The sequence below is a fragment of the Herpailurus yagouaroundi genome, unplaced genomic scaffold, assembly GCF_014898765.1.
Source record: "Herpailurus yagouaroundi ecotype Mexico unplaced genomic scaffold, PumYag 308, whole genome shotgun sequence".
Classification (NCBI taxonomy): domain Eukaryota; kingdom Metazoa; phylum Chordata; class Mammalia; order Carnivora; family Felidae; genus Herpailurus; species Herpailurus yagouaroundi.
In genome coordinates, this window is record NW_024412525.1 from 3,120,975 (window position 1) to 3,146,005 (window position 25,031).

The 25,031-nt window shown below is 48.2% G+C and overlaps 1 protein-coding gene across 4 annotated transcripts in view; it reads left to right on the top strand.

Moving 5' to 3' along the window:
- LGR6 (leucine rich repeat containing G protein-coupled receptor 6) overlaps positions 1-25,031 on the top strand; it is a 121,953-nt gene that overhangs the window by 39,260 nt on the left and 57,662 nt on the right. The gene's annotated exons all lie outside the window — the stretch shown is intronic.

Below are 25,031 nucleotides of genomic sequence, written 5' to 3' on the forward strand. Positions count from 1 at the left end.
TTGGATTTTTTCAGGGGTTTTGTTGTCGACAGCGTGTGTATGTGTACTCTTGCATTCGGGAAGGAGGGCTCTAGGCCCCCACCGGAGGACTGTGGGAATGGGGCCTCCCTAGGTGGGGCCACCGGGACAGCGGTCCTGGGGTGTCTGGCTTTCTGCCATGGAGCCCCGGGGGCGGAGGTTGGAGATTGCCGCCTCAAAGAAGTGTCAGGAAGGAGCTCTCTCCCCCCACCCCACCTAAACGGCTCTAGCCCCCAGGGCTCGGGGGCAGGGCTGGGCTCAGACACCCATTTCCCCTACTTGGGGGTGGGACTGCATTGAGAGTCTCACTGGCCACCCAGGACAGAGCCATCTCTTCAAGGAGCCCTGCAGTTCCTTTCTCACCCAGTAGGGGCATCATGGAGGCAAGACTGAGTCCAAGGGCGGAAGCAGAAACAGGTGCTATCTAGTGATTTAAGCCCGCCAGCTGTGATCCTCTGGGCCAGGTGCTGCCTTTTATTCACACAGTGCACATCGCAGGGCCTGGGTCATAGCCGGTGCCCAATACGTGCGTGCTGAGCCAACTGAATTTTCAAGTACATCCTACATCTGATGGGAGAGTAAACAGATGTTTGGGGAGAAATCATAATTGAGAGACAGGAGTGGGCCTAACATTTAGCCATGAGGGAAACTGAGGCACAGTGAACCTGCACTGTCAGGACGAAGGCCTCTGGCATCCTTGGCCTGTGGGTTCTGTCATGGTCCCTGCCCAGTCCATGGGTGTAGGAGTCAGACAACTCTAAACTGTCCGGATTGTCCTCAGGTGGAAGGACAAAGGAGGTGGGAAAGGTGGCTTTCCTTCCCCTAACCCGTATTCAGGCCCCCTTACACCATAGACAGAGGGGCCCAGCCGTGGGGGCCCTGGCCAACTCTCTGTGCCACACCCACCCAGAGTCAGGGCTTCCCTCTCCTACCCCTGCCCAGGACATTCCCTACCCTCCTGCTTCTGTGTCTGCACCCCAGTGCCCCCAGCTGCCTGATGGGCCCGCCCCTGCCTCCCCTCATTCTCTCACCTTCCCACCTTCCAACCCAATAAGTGCTGGGCCCCTGGCCCCAGGCACCTTTTCTCCCTCCATTTAGGTCACCCCTGAACAGGGCCAGGCAGCCCAGCATCAGAAGATCAAAGGCCAGCAAAACCTGTGCTTGGTCTCCACACCCGAGGGCAGACTAAACATTTACTTAGGGCACCAGCAAGGCAGGGGCAGCCAAAAATGGAGGGATGCCTGTGTGCAGATTCTGACATTTCATCCAAAGCATCAAAGAGGTATTTATAGGGAAAAACATTAGACTTTTGCTGGACTTCACACTTATTTTAAGGTTAAGTTTTGTTGGTTTGTTTGTTTAATTGTGAATCACATCTTTTGCCTGCTTAGTGATTCCAAAGGTCTCATCTTTCAGACTTAGACATGATGCTTTGGGGCTATAAGGCAGTTTCTTCTGCACTTTCTGAGAAATGGGCAGATCCGGTGGCTGGGGGGAGCTAGGTAAATGACTTTCACCTGCAGTGCTATCACTCCTCATTGTCTGGGTGGGTCAGGGCAGGGGACAGAGGCCCAGTCCCCTCCTCCCACAGTTTAAAGGCACATAAATAGATTTTTGCCGCTTGCAATCCATCCTGTGAGAGAGCACTGGCCTGTGAGGCAGAGAACTTGGCTTCAAGTCCTAGCTCTGATCCTCACTATTGTGTCACTTACCCTCTCTGTGCCTCAGTTTTTCCATCTTCAACTTGGGGATAATTACCTTCCCTGCCTATCTCACAGAGTTGTCAGGATGATCTAATATGTAATAAACGTGAGAGGGATTTGTAAACAGAAGACTCCACACGGCTGCAATGTGTGGTGATGCTGTTATGCTCTCATTCATTTACCTAGCCAGTGATCCGTTCATTTTATACACATTTTCGAGGCTTTGCAACCTGACTTGCCTCTTGAAGGATTAGTAAGCATCAACCAGGTGAAGAGTCAGGAAGGGACATTCCAGGCAGAGAGAACAGCACACGCAAGGACACGAAGATAAGGAACCAAGTAAATCCTAGAGACTCTACAAGGCAGTGAGTTTGGCTGCACTGTGTGTGTGTTGGGAGACCGGGGGTGGGGGAGGGCAGTGGTGGAGAGAGATCTGGAATGAGCAAGAGGTAATGCCGTGAACCTTGTGGAGGATTTGGCCACTGGTGAGCCACAGAAGAATTTCTAGCAGGAGAGCAAGGTGATAGAGTCTGCATCGTCGAAAGATTACTTTGGCAGCAGTTACGGAGGACAGCCTGGAGGTGTGGAGCCAGTGAAGGGGCTGGTAAGCCAAGGGTGCCCGATAGCAGCTGAAGAAAGGCAGGGGTAGTGGGGGTAAAAGACGTTGATGGACTCTAGAGTCAGATGTTCTGGGCCGGCTCCTTCGCTTACCACCTGTAGGACCTTGGGTGGGTTAACCTCTGTGTTTTCATTTCTTTGTTAGTAAATTGGAGGTGGCGTCTCTGTACCTCGATAGGCCAGGAGGAAATGAGTTAATATACATTAAAAAAAAACCAACCAGTATCTTTTGTTGCTACTACTGCAGTTATTACTGCTAGTGGTATGGACTAGATGTGAAGTGGGGGTTGGAGGAGAGGAGGAATCCGTTTGATAGCCGTGTCTCTGGCTTTCACATCTGGGTGGCCACAGAGGCTGGTCACTGAGAGCCTGGCACATAGTAAGAGCACAGTAAGAATATGAGTGAGTCGTGAACCCCAGAGGATGAGCGCTCTGGGGAGGGGCACAGGGAAAGGGGAGACACCGAGGTCCTTGGGGACCTATTGAATTTGAGGTACCTGTGAGTAAGGTGAGTAAGCATCTCAGACAAACTGGAAAGGGGTCACTCTACATGTACATCACTGTGTGTGTGTGTGTGTGTGTGTGTGTGTGTGTTTGTGCGCGCGCTGGGGAGAAGAGGGGGAGTGTATAACCCAACTCGAAGGTTCTATTTGTAGGGGTTATATCCTCAGCTGTTGGAAGCTGGGGACCTCTAAATGAGGCTCTGTCCTACTAAGTCAGGCCCCTCTGTCTCAGATAGAGACAGTAAAACCAGCCCACGTGGCTAGGTTGAAAGGAGAAGGTGAGAACAAATGACAATTGTGGGAGGCCCTCCATGTGTCAGTGCTACATGACATGTTTTATGTACGTGATCCGATTTCCTTCTCGCCAAACCTCCTCTTTAATATGGGCCACCTCTGTTGGCAGATGAAGAAATAGAGGCTCACGGACTCTTCCAAGGTCAGAGTTAGCGAGTGGGAAAAGCACGGCTATCCCCCAGGGTTGTTAGGCTCCAAAGGCTGTGCCCTTTCCATCATGGTTGCAAGGAAAGCAAGTCACTTTTGGTGGCCGTCACTGGGTGGTCCTCCCTCCCTCCTGACAATACCAACAACTAGAAATTTCCTCCTTCCTGTAGGAAGTCAGTGGATCAGGGAGGTAGTATATAGGAGACACATCCCTGCCCATGCCAGGTGGTACGTCCTTCCCAGAGCACCTAGGGGCTCAGGTCCCTGGAAAGGGCTGTTCCTCACCTCCGAAAGGGAGGGTCCCTGCACAGACTCTTGTGGACATTCCTGGAACCACAGTGAAGGTTCCGTCCCGTGGTTCACTTTCTACCAGCTAGAACCAGATACCGGGGAGTAGAAAGTGGGTTTGGATTAGTCAGGAGTGGGGTTAGGTTAAGGGATAGGGCCCTAGGTAAGCAGTTGCACATGGTGCATGGGCTGTTTGGCTTGGCACCTGGGTGGGTAGGACCCAGCCCCACAATACCACCTCCCTGGATACACTTGCTTCTTCCCCAACCAGTGTGGGAGGGAGAGGATGGCAATGCCAGATGTGTCACGCCAGGCTTGAGCCAAGGCCAAGAGAAACCACGGGAAGCCAGTGGAGCCTGGGGGAAAATAGAAACTGGGTGGGGGTGAGGCAGGGCAAGGGGGAGAGTGCATGGAAAAGCAGAAAAACAGCCCAGAAAGACCTCAGGACTGGGCTGGGGCGGGGCCCAGGAAATGCAGGCTGGCGGGTCCCTGGAGAAGAATCAGAAAAGCACAGTGGCAGGAATAAAGGGGAGAAAACAGGAAAACAGCCCAATCTTGGACACCCTACGGGGAGAAATGCATAATTGCAAAGGACAGCCACATGAAACTGGCCAACATTGTGCCGAGCTGGGGAAATTAATCAAGAGCAGTGCCAGACTCCAAACTGAAACCCAAGTTAGAACCACCGCAACCCTCTCAGCGCAAGCCAGCCAATCTAAAACACATTGGCTGCCTGCTTCGGAGGGGGAAGAGATGGAGAAGTCAGAGGTGGACAGACGTATGTGGGGGTAGGGACGTGCCTGTGTGCATGGGAAGGCAGCTGGGCTCAGGGTGATGTGGGAAGGGAGGAGCGGCTCCCACTTATCACACTTCAAAATGCTGAGCACATTCATATCTCATATAATCCTGAAATCCCTATAAAGTAGCTTCTATCATTCTCATTTTATAGATGGGGCAACTGAAGTCCAGAGAAGTTAAGCAACTTGTCCAAGATCACACAGCTAGAATGTCACTGAGCTGGCATTCTACTGCACTACAGATTCCAAAGTACCATATTCTTAACCTCCATCTCTTAACACGGCCTCTAAGACACAATGCTTTAGGATCCAGAGACCTGGATTTAAGTCCTGGCTCTGTCACTAAGAAGCAGCGAGGCCATGGGCAAGTCTCCTCCCCTCTCTGAGCCTAAAGTTCCCTCTCTTTAAAGTGGGAGGGTCAAATGAAGTGACTGGCAGACAGATGTCCCCAGAGGAAGGGTGTCATGCTCCAGAGATACAAGAATGTCCTAATGGGGTTACTGACCCTGTCTCTCCATCGCTTATGATTGCTGTGTGCTTCCTCTCTCCGGGTCTCTGTTTCTCTCTCTGTGCAAATGGAGAGCATCCTTCTGAACGCTTCTGGCCTCCTGGGAATCTGTGAGGGGGAATGAGGAGGAAAGGCTTGAGCTTCTCCAGGAGAAAACGGTGAAACCATTCTGGCCAGTGCCAGAGGTTCTGTGAGGACAAGGATTAGAAAAGGTGAAACAAGGGGCTTTTGAGCAGGTCCCCCTCATTCCATACCTCTGACCGCCCTCCAAGGGACAGTCGTCCCCCCAGACAGATGACCACAGCCAGACTGATAATAACCAGCCCTTAGATGGCACTTTGCATGTGTGAGGGGCTCCTACTTCTTACGTCTCTTACCCCTTACGGCACTCCTTCAGGATGCTTATTCGTAGCTGTCTCATCGCCCCATTTCATAGATGAGCAGACCACTGAGGCACAGGGGGGTGATGTGACTTGACGAATGTTCTCGCAGCGAGTATAGAGCAGAGCCATGGGCAAAACTCAGGCAGCCTGGCCCAGCATCTACGCGCATAACTGTGGTTCTGGGCTGCCTCTCAAGACCAGTTCTGAGGCTGCTGAGCAAGCAGATGACAAGCCTTCAGGAATGGTCATCTCCGGCGTTCTGGGGACCAAGATGTTTCCAGAGCACCTGCTCCCAGGGTTGGCTTTGGGTTGTGTGCTCTGCTGTTGGGGGGTGGGGGGCGGGCAGCGGGAAGCCTGGATTGGGCTGTTTCAGTCCTTACTCTGGGAGTTCTGGGGTTGAATGGAGCCCAGTCTGGGCTGCTCTAACAAAGCCCCATAGACTGCGTGGCCTGTAAACAGTGGAAATTTATTTCTAACAGTTGTGGAGACTGGAAGTTTGACATCAGCTTGCCAACACGGTTGAGCAGGAGGGTGAGGGTCCTTCCCTGAGTTGCAGACGGCTGACTTCTTCCACCCTCAAGTTTGGCAGAGCAGAGACAGGACACGGGCTCTCTCCTGACACTTATGGGGGCACTAATCCCATTCTTGAGGGCTCAACCCGCATGACCTTACCGAATCCTAATCACCTCCTAAATCCATTACTCTTCAGCCCATAACAAGGGGAGAGTGTTGGTTGCCTGGGGAAGCTGGGACTGATTATTTGGCTTCAGCATTGATCCCTAGAGACCCTTGGCTTTGATCATAACCCCCAGATTCCTGGAGAGAGGGCCTGAGGCTGGTTGTGCCTAATAACAATCTACTTGTGCGGAGACTCAAGATCTTTCTAGGGGCCTCTGGGTGGCTCACTTGGTTAAGCGTCTGGCTTTTGGTCTGGGCTCAGGTCATGACCTCACAGTTTGTGGGTTCAAGCCCCACATTGAGCTCTGCACTGACAGCACAGAGCCTGCTTGGGATTCTCTCTCTCTCCCTCTCTCTTTTTGCCCCTTCCCTGCTCACTCGCATGCTCTCTCTCTCAAGATAAACAAACGTTAAAAAAAAAAAAAAAAGATCTTTCTAGAAGCTTTTCATGAGGAACAGTTTTTTTCTATGTTACCCTTGCAAGGAGTTGCATCTGCATTTATGGCCCATTTTACAGACACACCTGAGGGGGAAATTGCTCTGCTCAAGATTCCCCAGTAGGGTAGAGTTAGAGTCAGGCATGGAACTAAGTAGGGTCTTCTTGTGGTGAGGGTAGTAGAGCCTGGCCATGACTGACCTTACCACTCACAGCCTCGCTGAAGCAGATCTTTAAAAGGCCCCAGTGGAAGGCCTGGGGGATTTCAAAAGAGCCAGTTACACATAGGACTGGAGAATTCCCTCAGGGAGGCATTTTCTCAGCTCTCCTCAGCACCCGGGGAAGGAGGAGGCCATCACTAGGGGAGGGGGGTTGTTGAGGAAGGTGCTTTTGGGGGAGAGAATGGGCCAACGCAGTCATGAACAGAACTTGTAGAATAGTGGTTCTCAAAGTGTGGTCCCAGGACCAGCAGCATCAGCATCACGTGGGAACCTGTTAGAAATGCACATTCTCAGGCCCCACCCCAGACCTACTGAATCAGAATCTTTGGTCCAGAGGGACCAGCAATCTGTGTTTTTTTTTTTATTTTAAAAAAAAAATTTTTTTTTTCAACGTTTATTTATTTTTGGGAGAGAGAGAGACAGAGCATGAACGGGGGAGGGGCAGAGAGAGAGGGAGACACAGAATCGGAAACAGGCTCCAGGCTCCGAGCCATCAGCCCAGAGCCCGATGCGGGGCTCGAACTCACGGACCGCGAGATCGTGACCTGGCTGAAGTTGGACGCTTAACCGACTGCGCCACCCAGGCGCCCCCAATCTGTGTTTTAAGAAGTCCTCCAGGGCACCTGGGTGGCTCAGTTGGTTAAGCATCTGACTTCAGCTCAGGTCATGATCTCACGGTTCGTGGGTTTGAGCCCCGCATCGGGTTCTGTGCTGACCGCTCAGAGCCTGGAGCCTGCTTCGGATTCTGTGTCTCCCTCTCTCTCTTGTTGAAGAAGAAGAAGAAGGAGGAGGGAGGAGAAGGAGAAGGAGAAGGAGTCCTCCAGGGGATTCCATGCGCACTGAAGATTAAGAACCAATCCGGAAAAAAAGAGATATATTTGTTTCCTTGGGCTGCCATAGCAAATTGGGTGGCTTAAAACAACAGAAATTAATTCTCTCGTAGTCCCGGAGCCCAGAAGTCTGAGATTAAGGCGTCAGCAGGGTCGCTTCCAGCGTCTCTTGGTGTCTAGCATTCTTTGGGGCCACATCATCCAATCTCTGCCTTCTATCTTCACGTGACCTTCTCTTCTCTTTGCATCTCTCTCTGGTCTCCTATCAGGACACTTGCCATTGGATTTAGGGCCCACCCACATAATCCAGATGATCTCACCCTGAGAGCCTTAATTACATCTGCAAAGACCCTTTTCTCTAGGGAAGGTCTCATTCACAGGTTCCGGGAACTAGGACATGGGCTTACATTTTAGGGAGCCGTCCTTCAACAGGCTACAAGGAGGAAGGTGGACAGTGGAGAAGAGCGAGCGAGCCTGCATCCTATGGGAGAGTGCATGGGGTGAAGAGCTGAGGGTTGAGTCAGAATGAAAATAGAGGGCTTAGAGGGAGCAGTAGCCCATGGGCCAGCGGTGCAGGCATCTGGCAAAGTAAGGTCCAAGGCTGGCAGGCTGCAGGGAGAATAAGGCCCTGAAGTCAGGGCAGTGCTGATCCGAATCCCATTCTGAAGACGTCCAGTCTGCCATGGAGAAGCTCCCAAGCTGCCCCTGAGCCCATCAGGTGATCTAGTGAATATTGGAAGTGCCACCCAACTTGCCTGCCAGCCAGAAAGGGCCCTGAGGCCCAGCCATGCTGTGGGGCCCAGCTGAGGGGTCCCCAGAGACGCACCGAGATGGCAGATGGCCTCCCTGGCACAGCTATTTCGGGCTCCGTGATTATATGCTACTGTATTTGGATCTCCTCAAGGTTCCGGGAGTTGATTACTACATTCGTCTGGGGCAGAGGCCTCTCTGAGGTGGGTGGGTGGGCGGGCACGCGGGCAGCCCCCTGCATATGATGAAGCTCTGAACATGGGTAATTTGGCTCCTGGAGAGTCTAGGAGAGTGTCCGTGGTGGGCTGGGCCCTGGGATTCTGTGGAGGTTTTTTCGGCCGTAAATGCTGGTCTGGGATAGAGTTGGCCCAAGTGGGGCCACCCAGGAGCAGTGTGGTGCCTTGGCCCCATGGGGAACACCTCAGCCCAGACTTGTGGGTGTCCTCACCCTCCTGCCTCCTGAGTCCCATGGAGCTCTCCCAGGCTTAGGCCTGAGAGATCTGAAAGAGGCAGGAGCACCCCAAGTGGCGGTGTGGGAGCGCATAACTCAGAGGTGGTTTCGGTGCACGTGGGCCCCAGGTGGAGCCAAGAAGTGGGTGACCCCTTCCCCCATGGAGAGAAGACAGAGGCAAGTTTCCTTCCTCCTGTATTAATGCCCTCACTGAGCAGCTGACATCAGCGCAGAGCCCTGGCCTGGGTTCCGGGTATGTCTAGAGGAAAGAGGATATCCAACCACTGGTGTCCATTCATCCATCCATCCATCCATCCGTCCGTCCGTCCATCCATCCATTGGTTTGTTTGTTTAGGCTTTGCTGAGTGCCTAGAACTGTAGCAGAAAAGTTCCTGAGACCAGTCCTAAAACAAGGGCCTGCCTTTCAGTGGCTCGTGGTTTGTTGTGGGAATATCACACACACACAGACACCCATCTTTACCCTGCCCCTCCCATACACTGTGGTCTTAAGCTTCTAAGACAGAAAGTCAGTGCAAGTGAACATGATATAAAATTAGTGTATGAAAGCAAAACGGGAATTGACAAAAATGATGAAAACCAGGTGAAGCCCAGTAGGGGCGTGATAAGAATCGTCCTGGTAGTTAATGTTTGTTGAACACTTACTATGATACCCGGTTCCAGGCTAATGCTTAGCAGACATCACCTTTGTTCCTTGCAACAAATCTCTATAGGAGGTACCGAGATTTTCATTTTATAGAACAGAAAGTTAAGGTTTGGGGAGTTGATCACAGAATTGATAAATGGTTCGTCTGAATTCCAAGCCGATGTGTGTTCTTGACCCCGATCCTAGACTGTGCGGAAGGGCAGCTGTGAGGGATCTCAGAGGTCTGTTCCTCCGGTCATCTGCCCCACGACACTGAGGCAGACCCAGATCTGGGAACTGCGATTCTGACCCTCACTACTCCACGTGTGGCTCACGGGCCAGCAGCACTGGCATCATGGAGCCGTGGGAGAATGTTAGCTCTCAACCTTCACTCCAGACCTAGTGGCTCGGAATCTGCATTTTAACAAGACCCATCCTTTTACCTTCTAGGCAATTGGTATGCAATTAAAATTTGAGCATCACTGTTCTTTTTGTCCAGGAGCTCCTAGGGCATGCTGCTCCTCCCTGGACCCCAGTTAAGATGGGCCACAATCATTCTAAGCCTTCCATTCACCACCCCCCGCCCCCGGCACTGCCCACCATCTATGCAAAGTCCTCAAGCCTTAAACCACCCCCCCCTTTTTTTTTTTGGTCCCCTGCAATCCCTTGCACATATGGGGTGGAAACACAAGGTTTGGTTGTGGACCCACCCAGAGGCAATGAGACATACTAGATACTCTCTTGGAGGATGCAGGTGGAGACATAAAGGTTAGACTTTGAGAAGAACTTCCTGGCTATCTAAAACCACAGGGAGGGGGAAAGGCTAGAGCACTTCCTTCTGAAAGTTCCCTGGAATCACACTGCCTGCATCTGGCTGGGGGCAGGAAGGGGTTTGACCCCATCTCACTCCAATCCACTCTCTACATTTTCTGGGAGCTCACAACATCTTGTTCAAATTCCGTGCCACAGAAGCCTTAGAGTAGTCCAGAGAGGAGGTAAGACAAAGTTCAGATCACAGCCAGGAAGAGGTGGAGAGAGCACCCGTGTGCCTGCGGCCTGCCTTCCCCTGGCCGCACCTCTGCAACAGGCTGCCTGCTTCCCATTCCCCCAGCCTGCCGCCATCCTTCCATCCCGCCATCCCGCCATCCCGCCATCCCGCCATCCCGCCATCCCGGTGAGAGAAGACCGTCCGGGGCTGGGAAAATGTGGTCTTTTCCGAGAGTCTATGAGTCATTTTCCACCCATTTATGAGCCTTTGGAGCCAAGGTGGCTGTCAGCCGCTTGCTGGAGTGTGGAAATCCACACGCCAACCGGAAAAGGCTGTGAACACACCGGGCTCCTGCTCTGGCCACCGGCAGAGGCTGCGTGGGTGGAGGCTGCCCACCCCAGACCACAGGACCTTGGAATACCCAGCTGGAAGGCGCTGTTGGGGTCAGCAGGTCCAACAGCCTCTTCTGCAGGTGAGGAAACCAAGCAGCAGAGAGGGGAAGTGACTTTCTCAGTGTCACCCAGCGAGTTAGTGGTAGTGCTGCCGCCAGCAGGAACCCAGGCCAGGCCGGCAGATGCTGTTTTGCTCTGAAAGGGGACTATTTACGAGCCTAGGTGTCATCTAGGTGGCTCTAAGATCAGTTGTTCTGGAATATGACCCCCTGGGGGACTCTCTCACAAGCCAAGGTGGCTTTTCTTCCTCGCTAGTCCTAATGCCTGTTTCTGGACTTGGAGCCCGTTCCTTCCCCTGTCACCCTTAAATAAAACAACTCAAACAAGGAGCTGGTCACGAGGACTTTGGGGACCTTGGAGGGGTCTGGGTGGTAGGGAGGGAGGAGAGAAGGCCCACGGTGCTTGGTGGGGGTGAGCTGCTCTGGGGTGGTGGCTGTTAAAAGGATGCTGAGCCTTGGTGGGGGGGCCCTGGCAGCCCGTGGAGAGGAGGTCACTTCTGTCCCCTTGTGAAGTTTGGCCACCCCAGCTCTCTCCCCAATCCCCATGCTTCCTAGAAGAAATTAACTCTTTCTCCGGGGGATTTTTCAGGGGGTCCTGCCTTAGTCACCCTGTGAGTAGAGAATGAAGTACCTTTCTGGGGCTGGAGGCCACAGAAGACCATCAGAAGAGGTGACCTTGGCCCCATGCCTCGCCTCAGTGTCAAGGCAACCGTTTGGGAAAGACGGAGGGAAGAGAAGGAAAGAAAGCAGGAGATAGAAGAGAGGGCAAGAAGGAACTTTCTTTGACATGTGTCCCATGTGACAGATACCACACCAGGTGCCTTTAACCGACTGATACTCATTCAGCAGCAGGACCACCCGTACATTATTGAGGCTTTGCCCCAGGCCCCTTCCAGCTACCACTTTCTCTCTCTCCTCTCCTTCTAGTCCACACCAGATGCCTCCATTTTGTCCCTTCCACTCTGGCTTCTGTGGCCCTCTCAGACCATCAGAATGGCTCTTACCAAGGTCACTGGACCTTCACCAAGTCCAACAGGCCCCTTCCAGGCCTCACCTTACGTGATCTTGTAGCAGCATATGCTAACGTTAACCACTCTCCCTGAAGGCCTCTGCTCCCGGGGCTTCTATCCACGGAACTCAGATCTCCTGGCTCTCCCCCACCTCTCCGGCCCCTCCTCAATTTCTTTGCAGACTCCTCTTCCCCTGCCCATCCTATAAATGATGGAGTTCTTTGGGGGCTCTTTCCTTGTCCCTCTGTTCTATCTGTTCCTCAGTTTGTCCCCCAGGCAGTTTCTTATCTGCCCGTGGACCCAGTTAGCCTACATGCTGATGGCTCTGGGTCTACCTCTCTAGCCCAGATGGGCACATGGCTTGCCCATTGGAATCTCCAGCTGGATGAGCCAACGGTACCGCAAACTGAACATTTCCCCAAACGTTCACCATCTTCCCTCCTGTGAGTGCTCCTTCTCTAGTATTCTGTCTCAAGAAATGGCACCACCAATCACCAGGGATTTGGCAGTCATTTTTGACTCTGTCACCACTCCCACATCTCATCAGTCCCAGCGACTGTCCATCCTGCCTTTACTCCCCTGTGCACTGTCATCTGCCCGCCATCATCCATTGCCTGGCTCGTTGCAACAGCCTCTGAATGGTCCCCTGCTTCCACTCTTTTTTAAACTTTTTTAAATGTTTTTTTTTAATTTAGTTTTTGAGAGAGAGAGACAGAGCTCTAGCAGGGGAGGAACGGAGAGAGAGGGAGACACAGAATCCGAAGCAGTCTCCAGGCTCTGTGCTGTCAGCACAGAGCCCGACGCGGGGCTCAAACTCATGAACTACGAGATCATGACCTGAGTCAAAGTCGGACACTTAACGACTGAGCCACCCAGGCGCCACCCCCCACTTCCATTCTGAAGTTGCCTTAACCTGTCCCCCGTGTTGCTGTCAGGTGGGTCTTAAAACGCAAATCTGAACACATCACTCCCCTCCTTAAAAATTTTCAGGGACTCCCAGTTGCTCTACGACAAAGCCCAAACTCCTTGGCTAAGCTACCCCTGCCCTTCTCTCCCTATTTCACCCTCCCAGCCTTTGCTGGAGTCAGAGGGAGCGACTTGTAACCCTCCTAGACTGCAGCCGGTACTCCTGCTCTTTGCTCTCCCCTCTGCCTGCAACACTCCCTCCTATTTCTCCATCTGCTCACCTGCCCAAGTCCCACTTGTCCATCAGGCCTTGGCTGAGATGTCTCCTCCTGCAGGAGGCCTTTTCTGACCCCACATGCATCCAGGGCCCCTGTGGTACAGCCAGGTACACACGGTGATGTGGCTTCGGCCGTGGGTGGGGACTCTGTATCCACGGATAGAAGGTGTGAGCGGGGCTCTCACCCTCCATCATCAGATAGTGTGTTATTGGGGCTACACTTTAGTACGTGTCTCAATCTAAATACAACAGAGATGGGAAACAAACTTATTTTTTAAAAAGCCATGTCATACCTTCCGAAGCCAAGAATAACATTATTTAGAACGACCTGCTACTTAGGGTTGATCTCTGTCCCCGCAGCCCTTGGCCCTGTCGGGCATGGAGCTCTAACTGAAATAAAGAGCAGCTGCTGGGGTAGCACCTCCTAAGGCTGACTACCTGGGGGGCATTCATAATTTCCGGAGCTCCAGGTGGGGGTGGGGATGAAGAGGAAACCCCGGATTCATCCCAGCCAGGGAGTCAGGAGGCTCTGTTCCCCAGCTGGGCCAGCCCCCCAGCCCCTTCCCCTTTCCTTCCTGCTCTGTCAGCTGCAGCCGACAGGAATGAGTCTGCTAGGCCTCCTCCGGGAGGCACCAGGCCTTCTGGGCCAACGCAGCTGCCTCGGCCCCCAGCCCCAGCCCCAGCCCCAGCCCCAGCCCCAGCCCCAGCCGCCTCCCCTGGCCCCAATTAACCTGCCTCTCAGCTGCACATCTGCTAACCTGGGGACTGCAGGGCCTTATAGTAGAAAACCTTTCAGAACATCTGGAGGGCAGGGGAGGGGCCCACCTGGAAGGGAGAGGGGGCGGGAGGGGGAGAGGGAAAAGGGCCTGAATAGGAGAGCGTAGTCTGGTGTGTGGGGTAGGGGAGGTGGCGGGGAGGCTGGAAATAACGAAGCGGTCCCAGGATTCTTAGTTCTGTTTGTTGAGGCAGAATGGTCAGAGGGGGCGTGGTGGTGGGGGGGGGGCTGCGCCCCAGCTTCCTCCAAGCCGGCAGGTGGCACCACTTAAGTAATCCTGTTCCTCTGATCAGAAACCACCCACAGACCCCCAAGGCCTGGCTGGGGCAAATCTTCCTTTGAGTTCTGTCTGCTTTCGTGTTGGTGTCCCTGCCTTCCACTCATTCTAGCGAAGTCACTGACCCCTATCTTTCCCTAGTTCCCCAAATCTGTCCTCTTCTACCTCCAAGCTTTGGCTTAAGTTCTTTCTCAGTCAAGGACCCTTTGTTCTTTCTTTCTGCCTAGCCTTGCCTCTCTACTTCCTATCTCAGTGCGACACTCACCTCCTCCAGGAAGTCCTCCTAGACTGATTCCATCTGACTCTGAGCCCGATGGGCACATGGGGAGCACTAGGTACCCGAAGCAGGGATCCTCAATCTTCATAGCCAAGAGGGCAGGAGGGAAAGCCCTAGCCAGAGCAGAGCAGGAAACATTCAGGCAGAACTCTCTTGTCTTTGCAGGACCTGGAGGAGAAGCTGATCAGAATTCAGATTTGTGGAGGGGGACAGGGTGTGGGCACAGACAATAAATACTCTTCAGATACTGTCTAGAGACCTGGTTTCAGAACTAGGGGGTTGGGACACTAAGTGGCGACCTTCTGGCAAGGCTGGAAAGTTCTGAGAAAGGGCTCCATGCCTAGCCCAGGGCAGATGGCTACCCTTCTTGGTTCATCTGTCTCCCTAGTATGACCTGACAAGTGTTCTGAAGCTGACCGGGCCCAAGCTGCTCTGAGTCTGGGAAGTCCGAGGGCAGAAGGAAAGGAAGTCTCAGGGAGCATTTGCTGGCTTCCTGGCACTGTGCCAGGCACGTGCATGGGCTCTCTCACCCAACCCCTTAATCAAGACTCTCACCCGTCCAGCCTGGGAGGGGCCTGGCAGAGGTCTACCATCCCCTGAGTCTTGGTTCAGTCTGGGGCTTTAGACTGTGACGACCCAGAAAAATCTGTCTCCTTTCTGCTGAAAGGGTGGTGTGTGATTTAGCTATTTCTTTGGAAATAGAGGCTGCCTTTTTTTTTTTTTGGGAAGCCAGCTTTGCCATTTTCTAGATGAAGGATCACGGGCAAATTGTCTAAATGTTCCGAGCCTCTTGGTTTTGTAATCTGTAAACTGGGGAAAATAAAGTGATTGTTAGGAAGATTTATGAGAAAATGCATAGATAATGCGTAGAATCTATACCAGGTATATTCTAAGTACACAGTAAATGGTGTTCCTATTATTAGACTAAACTCCAGAATTGTCTCCCACAGTGTCGTCACTTGCACTAGTGAGGGGACAAGAGGAGGAGGATTTGGGTAGCTCAGAGAAACCCTGGCTGTCAGGGGCAGAGTCAGGCTCTGGGGGCTAGGCTGTGACCTTTCACCCCCTGCCAGGGTCTACTGGCAGAGAGGGATAGATTCTCCCCCACGCCTGACCCCAGGAATGGTCCCTTCAGGTGGTGGGTCACCCTGAGTGAGCATGTATCACCCATTCCATATCCCTTTCACCGTGCAGATCTACGGTGAGTACCAAGTGGGCGCAGTGGCCTTCAATGAGTTTGCAATCAGGACACACAGAGCACGTTCACAAACAGTACCTGATAGAATACGGCAGGTACAAACAAGAGGTCCAGAGTGCAGCGGGAAGGGGGCAGCTAACACCTGCTGGGCTCCTGCAAGGTCAGGTGCTGTGCCTGGTACCCCATGGCACCGAGCATCAGAACTGAGATTTCAACTACGTATCTGTCTAACATCTAATTCCTACCGTTCCGCATAGGTGAGAAGTTTGACAACCCGGTTCCTTTTTTTCTTTTTTGGTTTTATATATTTCTTTTCAAAGGGCAAAACACTGAGAAAATGCACTGGTTTATCTTAAAATGTTTACTAATTTATTTTTGAGAGAGAGAGAGAGAGAGCACAAGCTGGGGAAGGGCAGAGAGAGGGAGTACACAGAATCTGAAGCCAACTCTGAGCTGTCAGTGCAGAGCCCAATGCAGGGCTCGAATCCATGAACTGTGAGATCATGACCTGAGCCAAAGTCGGACGCCTAACCGACTGAGCCATCCAGGAGCCCCCACGTAGATCATTTACATACAAGTCCAACAGAATTACTCTGTCCAAGTCAGCAACGATGCCAAAATGCGTCCTCATTCCCAGATACTTGCCAGTATTGTCTGAGACTTCTGTCAGTGAAAACAGGGGACTGATATCTTACTCCTAAACAGCTTTCCTATCTGCAGTGTAATCTACCATTTCCTGTGGACACCTTAACTTCTCCACATCCGTCTCAGCAATTTCAAACCTAAACCTATCATCCTCCAAGGCCATGGTAATCTCCACTTGGTTCTGCTAAGCAGGGGGTTTTCATAAAATGGGAGTCTACTGAGACCTTTTCTGGGTTAGTCTTGTCATAAAGACTCAACACACATAGAAAAGACGGTCCTTGATTCCCTCAAACCTCCAAGGGGCAGTGTCACCGTGCCGGTGGCACTGTGACTCCACCTGGAGCCTAGAGCAAGGGCAGGAAGGAGACACTGTCAGTGTACATAAAGGGCCTCTAAATACACACACAAAGCTGTAGCTATCTTTCCCAAAGTGTTTAGGGCTTTGGAGAACCCACATCATCTGATTCTAATTGTGGCCATGAGGACGCACGGAGTCACCATGCTGGTAGTCTCAGCAGCCTGACAACCCAGCGTCTGAGATGAGAGTGCAGCTCCATGGTGTGTGGGGATGCCTTCCAATTGGGAAGATCAGCAAAGCTCCGTGGAAGAGACAACCTTTCCATTGGGTTTTGAAGGTAGAATAAAGGGCAGACAGGTGGAGGTAAACGGACAGCTTTTGCTAGGAGAGGAGGGGCCTGAGCAAAGCATGGAGGCAGTGAATTGGAGGCACGGGAGGTGGAACACTGGCTTGGGGGCCAGGGGGGTGCGGAGGCAGGACTCGTTTCCCGAGGTTGTAGCACCACACACCAGCCTACCTGAGAGAAGACCTGGAGAGGGGGCCTGAGCCTTTGATGACCAGCCAGGGACCGCCTCGGAGGTGGTGGAGGCCACTGCAGGGTTTTAACAAATCTATGCCTTTGAGAGGGCACAGGGGACTTAGCCGAAGGGGGATAGTAAGCTGGCCAGGAGGCCACGGCCGGAGAGAACCGAAGCCGTAGCAATGGCCCTCGGGTCAAGAGGAGGAGGCACGACCTTGAGATTCCATTGCTGGGGCTTGGCGATTGCTTTGGTAGAAGATCCAGGGAAAGAAGGGACACAGAGGCAGACGTGAAGCAGGGAGTGTCCTTTCGTTGCTCACTCTCAGATCTTTCCCTCGCCAGCGCCCTTCCCCATGCAGGCTCCGCAGAGAGCTCCCTTGCTGGCCTCCCTCATCTCAGCAACTCCGGAGCCTGGGACTTAATTATACACTGACGCACTTTGTTTTTAAAAAACATGTTTATTTTTGTTCTGACTCATTGTAGAAAATTTAGAAAATACAAAAAAGTAAAAAGAAGAAAATAAAAATCACCCACAAGTCTACCACCCAGACACAATGCTTGTTAACATTTCTGTGTAATTCTCTATGAACACACATGTTCTTATAAACAGACATGCTTCCTTTGTGACACGTTAAATCTTTACAAATTATTTGGGATCTGTTTTGTTGTTTCGGCAGGATTGCACTAATATAGTGCTGATGTAATCATTTTGGATTAAATTTTTTTTTTAATGGAGATTAATTCACGAAGCATAAAATTCACCCTTATAAAGTGGAAAGTTCAGTGGTTTTTAGCAGGTTGGCAAACCTGTACCTCCATCACACTATCTAATTCCAGGGCATTTTCATCATCCCCAAAAGAAAACCTTTGCTCATTAGCAATTATGCCCTGTCTCTCCTTCTCCCAGCCCCTGACAAGTGCTAATCCACCTTCTGTCTCTCTGGATTTGCCTGTTCTGGACATTTCATACAAATGGAATCATACAGCACGTTGCTTTTTTGTGTCTGGCTTCTTTCAGTTAGCATGATGTTTTCAGGACTCATCCATGTCTGTATTCATGCATGTATCAGTACTTCATTTCTTTTTGTGGCTGAAAAATATTCCACTGAATGGACATACCACATTTTGTTTACCTATTCATCAAGCTGATGGACGTTGGGTCATTTCTACTTTTTAGTTATTGTGAGTAATGGAGCTATGAACATTGTGTAGACATAGGTTTTCATTTCACTAGGAATATTTAACTAGGAGTGCAATTGCTGGTTCATATGGTAACTCTCCGCACAAGTTTTTGAAGACCTGCCAAACTATTTTCTAAAGTGGCTGCGCCATCTTACATTCTCACCAGCACTGTATGAGGGAGGGGTCTGATTTCTCTACATCCTTGTCAACACTTGTTACTGTCTTTTTTGATTATAGTCATCCTCATGGGTATGAAGTGGTAGCTCACTGTGGTTTTTGATTTACATTTTCCTAATGACTAACGAGATTGAGCAGTTTTTCACGTGCTTATTTGGCAATTCGTTTATCTTGTTTGGAGAAATGTCTTCTCAGATCCTTGGCCCATTTTTGACTGGATTGTCTTTTGTTGTTGAGTTGTAACAGTTCTTTATATATTCTCGATATAGTTCCCTTATCAGATATATAATTTTCAAATAGTTTCTCCTGTTTTGTGGCTTGTCTTTCCATTTTCTTTCTTTTTTAATGTTTATTTATTTTTGAGAGAGAGAGAGACAGAACATGAGTGGGGGAGGGACACAGAGAGGGAGAATCCGAAGCAGGCTCCAGGCTCTGAGCTGTCAGCACAGATCCCGACGCGGGGCTCGAACTCATGACTGTAAGATCATGACCTGAGCCGAAGTTGGATGCTTAACTGACTGAGGTGCCCCGGTCTTTCCATTTTCTTGATAGTGTCCTTTAAAGATTGAAAGCTTTTAATTTTGATGAAGTAAAATTTGTCTATTTTTTCTTTTGTTTCTTGTTCTTTTGGCGTTATATTTAAGAAACGATAGCCTAATCCAAGGTCCGGAAGATTTATATCCATGTTGTATTCTGAGCATCTTACAGAGTTTTAGGTCTTTGATCTGTTTTGAGTTAATTTTTGTATATGGTGTAAGGTAAAGGTCTGACTTCATTCTTTTGCTGAGTTGTTCCAACACAACATTTTCATCACCCCAAAGACTATTCTTTGAAAAGACTATTCTTTCTCCTGTTGAACTGTCTTAGCACCCTTGTTGATATCAACTGCCCATTAAAGAACGAATTTGTTTTTGAACTCTCGATTTTATTCAGTTGATCTGTATGTCTATCTTTATGCCATTACTATACAGTCTTGATTACTGTAGCTTTGTAGTAAATTTTGAAGTTGGGAACTGTGAGTTCTCTAACTTTGTTCTTTTTTGAGATTGTTTTGAATATTCTGGCTCCCTCGTATTTCCATATGAATTTTAGGATCAGCTTGTCAATTTCTGAAGGAAAAAAAAAAGACACTGCGAATTTAATGAGGGTTGTGTTGAATCTGTAGATTAATTTGGAGAGCATTGCCATCTAAAAAATATGAAGTCTTCTAACCCATGACTATGAGATGTCTCTCCATTATTTACGTATTCTTTCATTTCTTCCAACGTTTTATAGTTTTCAGAGTATAAATTTTGTATTTTTTGTTAAACTTACTCCTAAGTATTTTACTCTCGTTGATGTTATTGTAAATGGAATTTTCTTAATTTCATTTTTGGATTGTTCATTTTAAGTGTGTAGCAACACAATGCATTTTCATATATTGATCCTATAACCTGCCATCTTGTTATACTCATTTATTAGTTCTAATAGTTTTTTATTAGGTATTTTAATGTTTGATGGGGGAGTTCTAGTCTATTTTTCTGTTTTATTTTTCTCATCTATTTATTTTATGACATGGACTTTAGTTTTATTTTGTGAAGATACTCCCAACCCCTGCCAAAAACATCCCACTGGGATCTCAGTTGGAACAACACTAAATCTATAAATTGAATTGTACACAATTTACATATTTATAAAATTTATTCCCATACAGGACTTATTTCTCTTAATTCAAAACATCTTTTATACATCCCAGTAACCTTTTGTGGTTTTTGTTTTTTCATGAAGTACCTATACATTTCTTGCTAGCGTTATTCCACAATGTTTATTTCATTTTGTTTGTCCATGAGCTTCTTTTGGTGGTTACTAGTAATGTTAAGGAGATGCTTTCAGCATTCCATCTTCTGTTATTGTTAGAATTTAGGAAAATATTGAGATGTACACATCCATTTGTATCTTGGCACTTTACTGAATTCTTTTATTAATCATAAGGGTTTTACCACTGGTTCTCTTAGATTTTGGAGGTATCTTTTTATTTAAAAAATTTTTTTTCAACATTTATTTATTTTTGGGACAGAGAGAGACAGAGCATGAACGGGGGAGGGGCAGAGAGAGAGGGAGACACAGAATCGGAAACAGGCTCCAGGCTCTGAGCCATCAGCCCAGAGCATGACGCGGGGCTCGAACTCACGGACCGCGAGATCGTGACCTGGCTGAAGTCGGACGCTCAACCGACTGCGCCACCCAGGCGCCCCGATTTGGAGGTATCTAATGTTATTTATCTAATGTTATTTTCAGACAATAAGTATAACTTTTATTTCTGTTTTCTGCCTTATGAATTAATCAGAATTTTCAGAAGAATGATTAGGATTATTAACAATTATGGCAACGAACATATTTACCTTGTTCTGGATTTTAATAGGAAAATCTCTAACATTTTCTCATAAAGTATGATGCTTGATTTTTTTAAAGTTTATTTATTTATTTTGAGAGAGAGAGAGTGAGAGTGAGAGAGAGAGAGAGAGAGAGAGCACACGAATGGGGGAGGGACAGAGAGAGAGGGAGAAAGAGATTCCCAAGCAGGCTCCACACCATCAGCATAGAGCTCCATCTGGGACTTGATCCCACAAGCTATAAGTTCATAACCTGAGCCCAAATCAAGAGTCGGACCCACTCAACTGACTGAGCCACCCAGGTGCCCTTAAGTCTTTAAAATTAGGATTTGCGGATGTTACTGAGTGACTTTTCAGAATATATTGAGATTAACATGTACTGAATCCATTATACTGTAAGAGAATTCATTATTTTAATTACCACAGTATTCTTGGGATCATTCTGTCTTCATGGTGGTAGATGGTAGATTATACTTATTGCATTATTCTGTTGCCAGTGTTATACTTAGAATATTTATATCCTAATAAAATATTCATGAATGAGAATGGTCTATAGCTTCTTTTCTGTGCTTTTATTGATAGCTTTTGCTATTAGGCTAAACTAAGTTCAAAGAGTGAATTGAGTATGAATACAGCTTTTTCTGTTCCTGCAACAGTTTATAAAGCATAGAAGTTATTTTTTACTTGAAATTTTGGAAGAACTCATTGATAAACTGTCCGGTCCCAGATCGTTTTTTGAGAAGTGGATTCTTTGATAACATTCCTCGTTTCTTCTTTACAATTAAAAATTTTGGCAGAATATGACTAGGTATGAATTTCTTTTCATTCAGTTTGCCTGGAACATAATAAACATTTCTTAACAATATGTTTTTTCAGCTTCAGAATGTTTTGTTTTGTGTTTCCCCCAGGTAAAGCTGTCATGCTTCTGCTCTATTCACTCTGGGTTTAGTCCTCTGCAATACCTGTAGTTTTCAAGTTCAAATTCAATTCTCTCCTATTTACTCATCTTCATTTTCATAACTTTTATCTTTTATTCTGACTTCAAAGATCGGGTCTTGTATTTGTTCTCCCCATTGCTGATTCAATGTTCTGTGGTGCCAGTTCTACTCATTATTACCTACAATGCAAATCTGAATTCTGCTCTTTTCAACTTTACTTTCCTTGCAACATTCCCATGTCCCACCCAGCTCCCTTTGCATTTCAATTTGTCTTCCAAATTTATCTTTATTTTTTCCCATTTTATGCTGGTGTTCTTATATCTCAGCTTTTTTTCTTCTTTGGATTTTTGCTCTTATTTCCTAGGGATCAAAATTTCCTATACATTATTGAGGATGCCAAATAAGCATCAACTTTTTCCCCCCTCATTGTAGTAATAAATTATATTCAGAGGTTTGATCTTTTCCTGGCTTTCAAGATGCTATTACCATCTTCTTGTTCTTCAGAATTAAAAAAAAAGAGTACCTTAAATTTTTTTCTGTATCTTTTGAAAACATTTAAAGAAATGTGGCAAAATACAAAAAAAAACCATAAAATTTATTAACATCTTAACCATATATAAGTATACAGTTGAGTAGCATAAGTACATTCATATCATTGTGTAACCATCACTACCATTCATCTACAGACCTCTTTTCATCTTGCAAAAGTGAAACTCTATACCCATTAAACAACAATCCATGTTTCCTCCTTCCCTCTAGGCCCTGACAACCACCATTCTGAACCACCATTCAGAAGTCTATAGACTTCCTGTCTATAAATTTATTACTCTAGGTAGCTCTCATGTAAGTGTGATTGACTGCCTTGTTTCACTTAGCATAATGTCTCCAAGATTCATTTATGTTGTAGAATGTGTCAGGATTTCTTTCCATTTTACAGCTGAATATTCCATTGTATTTATATATGTATATACCATATTTATTTATCCATTCATCTGTCAATAGATACGTGGATTGCTTCCACCTTTTGGCTATTGTGAATACTGCTATGAACATGGGTTAACAAATATCTCTTGGAGTTTATGCTTTTTCTCCTTCTCTTTGAATAAGGTTAATTTTATTCAAGGTTTATTCAAACACTGCACTAGGTGCAGTGTTTGTCATTAGGGAGGTAATGTGAGTTAAATGGTTTGGTTTTCTAGCCTTTTGGTGCTAGTTCAATCAGCTTCTCAGATACATAGATGAAAAGCAGGTTGGTGTGTACAATTCCCAGGCAAATCTTTAGCATCTAAGCAGATATTCATCTAGCATAGCTCTGGTATCCTGCAGTGGAATCTTACTCCTCACCCAGTGAGTAGTTATCTGATTCTGTCAACCAAGGACTATCTGAAAGGCTAAACCGGTGGTTTGCTAGCCTGGCTGAACATTAGAATCACTGGAGGAAATTTTGAATGATAATATGTCTAGGCCCAAACTAATTGATTCGGGAATTCTGGATGGAGGTAGGCCTAGGCACCATGGTTTAAAGAAGCTCCTTAGGTGATGCTACTATGGAGCTCTGTCTCAAGATGCATGACTACTGAGGCTGCCCTCCATCTGCCACAGGAGGGTCCTTTCATTGGGGAAACTCACCTCCCAGGATGAAGGTGCCACTTCCAGTTCTTACCTTCCTGCCATGTTATTTTCAGGGACTTGAAACCTCTGGATGAATATAGAAATAGGGGTTAGGGTGGTGGTGGTGGATGACACATTTGCTACCTTAAGTGTTGCTTTTGGTTAAAGTCGAAGTTTTCATCATGTCTTTCTGTGTCTTTCATCATGTCAAGTTTTTCTGTGTCTTCGCAGGTGTTTTAGTGAGAAGGTGGTTAAGTTTTCCTCCATTTGATCTGAAAACAACTTAAGTGTGTTTTACTTGTTTCTTTCATTTCTCTCCTAGGCTAAAGGAGAGGGATTATGGCTAGTCTCTCCGTGTCAGTGATCTTAGCATGGATTCAGGGTACAGTAAGTACTTACAGATCAATCAGGAAAGACTGAGAAGATGATGCATATAGGAAGGACCAGCACCATGAGGGGTTAGGTCAGGAGGCTCTTGAAGGAGTTTAAGTAGAGCTTTGAAGAGAGGAGGGAGAAGCATATTTCAAACAGTGGCACCAACCTTGCAAAAGATGAGAGATGAATAAACCATGAGCTCTGGGACAGGGAGGTAGGTAGAGAAGCATATTTCCCAGATGAAATGGAGAGTGGGAGACCTTCTGAGAAATGAGGCTAGTGAGAGAGTCAATCCAGGGAAGGAATCCTGAAGCTCATGCTTAAACGGTTTAGAGTTTACCAGAGCCATGGATGACTGATGAAGAGAAAGACAAGACCACAACATGGTGGTGGAGGGGTGGTGGTTCTCTAGTCTATAAGGATGGATAGATGGGTGGATGGATGGTTGGATGGATAAATGGATGGATGGATGCATCAGTGGACAGATGGATGCACAGATAGATGAATAGATGGATAAATAGATGGATAGATTGATGGGAAGTAGAGAGGTTGGGGAGGAGAGGATTGATACCACATATCTATAACCTCCCTAGTTCTCATTACTGGTCCACAAAGAGCCTTGGAGCCCCTAGAAATGAGGAAGGAAAAAATAGACTATGGGAAGGACTGGAACCCTGTGTTAGGGAAACCAGATATGATATAGACTTTTTTCCCTTCTTTCTTTTTCCCTTCTTCCCATGGTACATTTAGAAGTATTAACATGTGGCTTGGTTTTCCCTGGTACCTATTACCACAGAGTCTGCTTGGATGACTTTTAAGTATCTTCAAAGTGCTGGGATGTTGCTTATATTCCTTAAACCTCTGACATCACTGCCCCCTCTTTGGAGAGGCAAGTTGGGAAAATCCCCATCTGCATCTTCCTCCACCAACCACAGTGCCTTTTGCCAAGGGCAGCCATCCAGGCCCCAGGCAACCACAGGATCCAGATCTCAAACACATCCCAGGAAGCCCAGGAAGGTCCCCAGAAGCCAGCCTGATGTCTGGAATCCAATGGCTAGAGGCTGGGGGATGGATAGGATGGCTTTTTGTGGTCCCCACCTGAGGATTCTGGGATCGTCACCCACAAAGCTGGCTTTCTGCCCAGATCTCTAGGTCTATGTCTTCTGGGGAAGCTCATAAAGACTATATACAGAGTCTTCTCCCTGACTCCCTCCTGGAGGGCTGGTAATTATTTTTATATATTGCTGCCAATTAAAACACAAGGAATGGCTTGGAGGAATGCTCAGGTATCATCCTTTGATGTATACAAAGGAAATGCTTTCTCTGCCTCCTGGGGTTCTTGCACATCCATCAATTCTCCTGACAGATGGAGAGAAAGGGTGATTTGGGCATTAGCATAGCCTGGAGAACGAGTTGAAATTGCCTTCGTTTTAATATCCCACCTTTGATCTGTTGAAAGGCTGACAGTGAGAGGGGAGAGATCTTA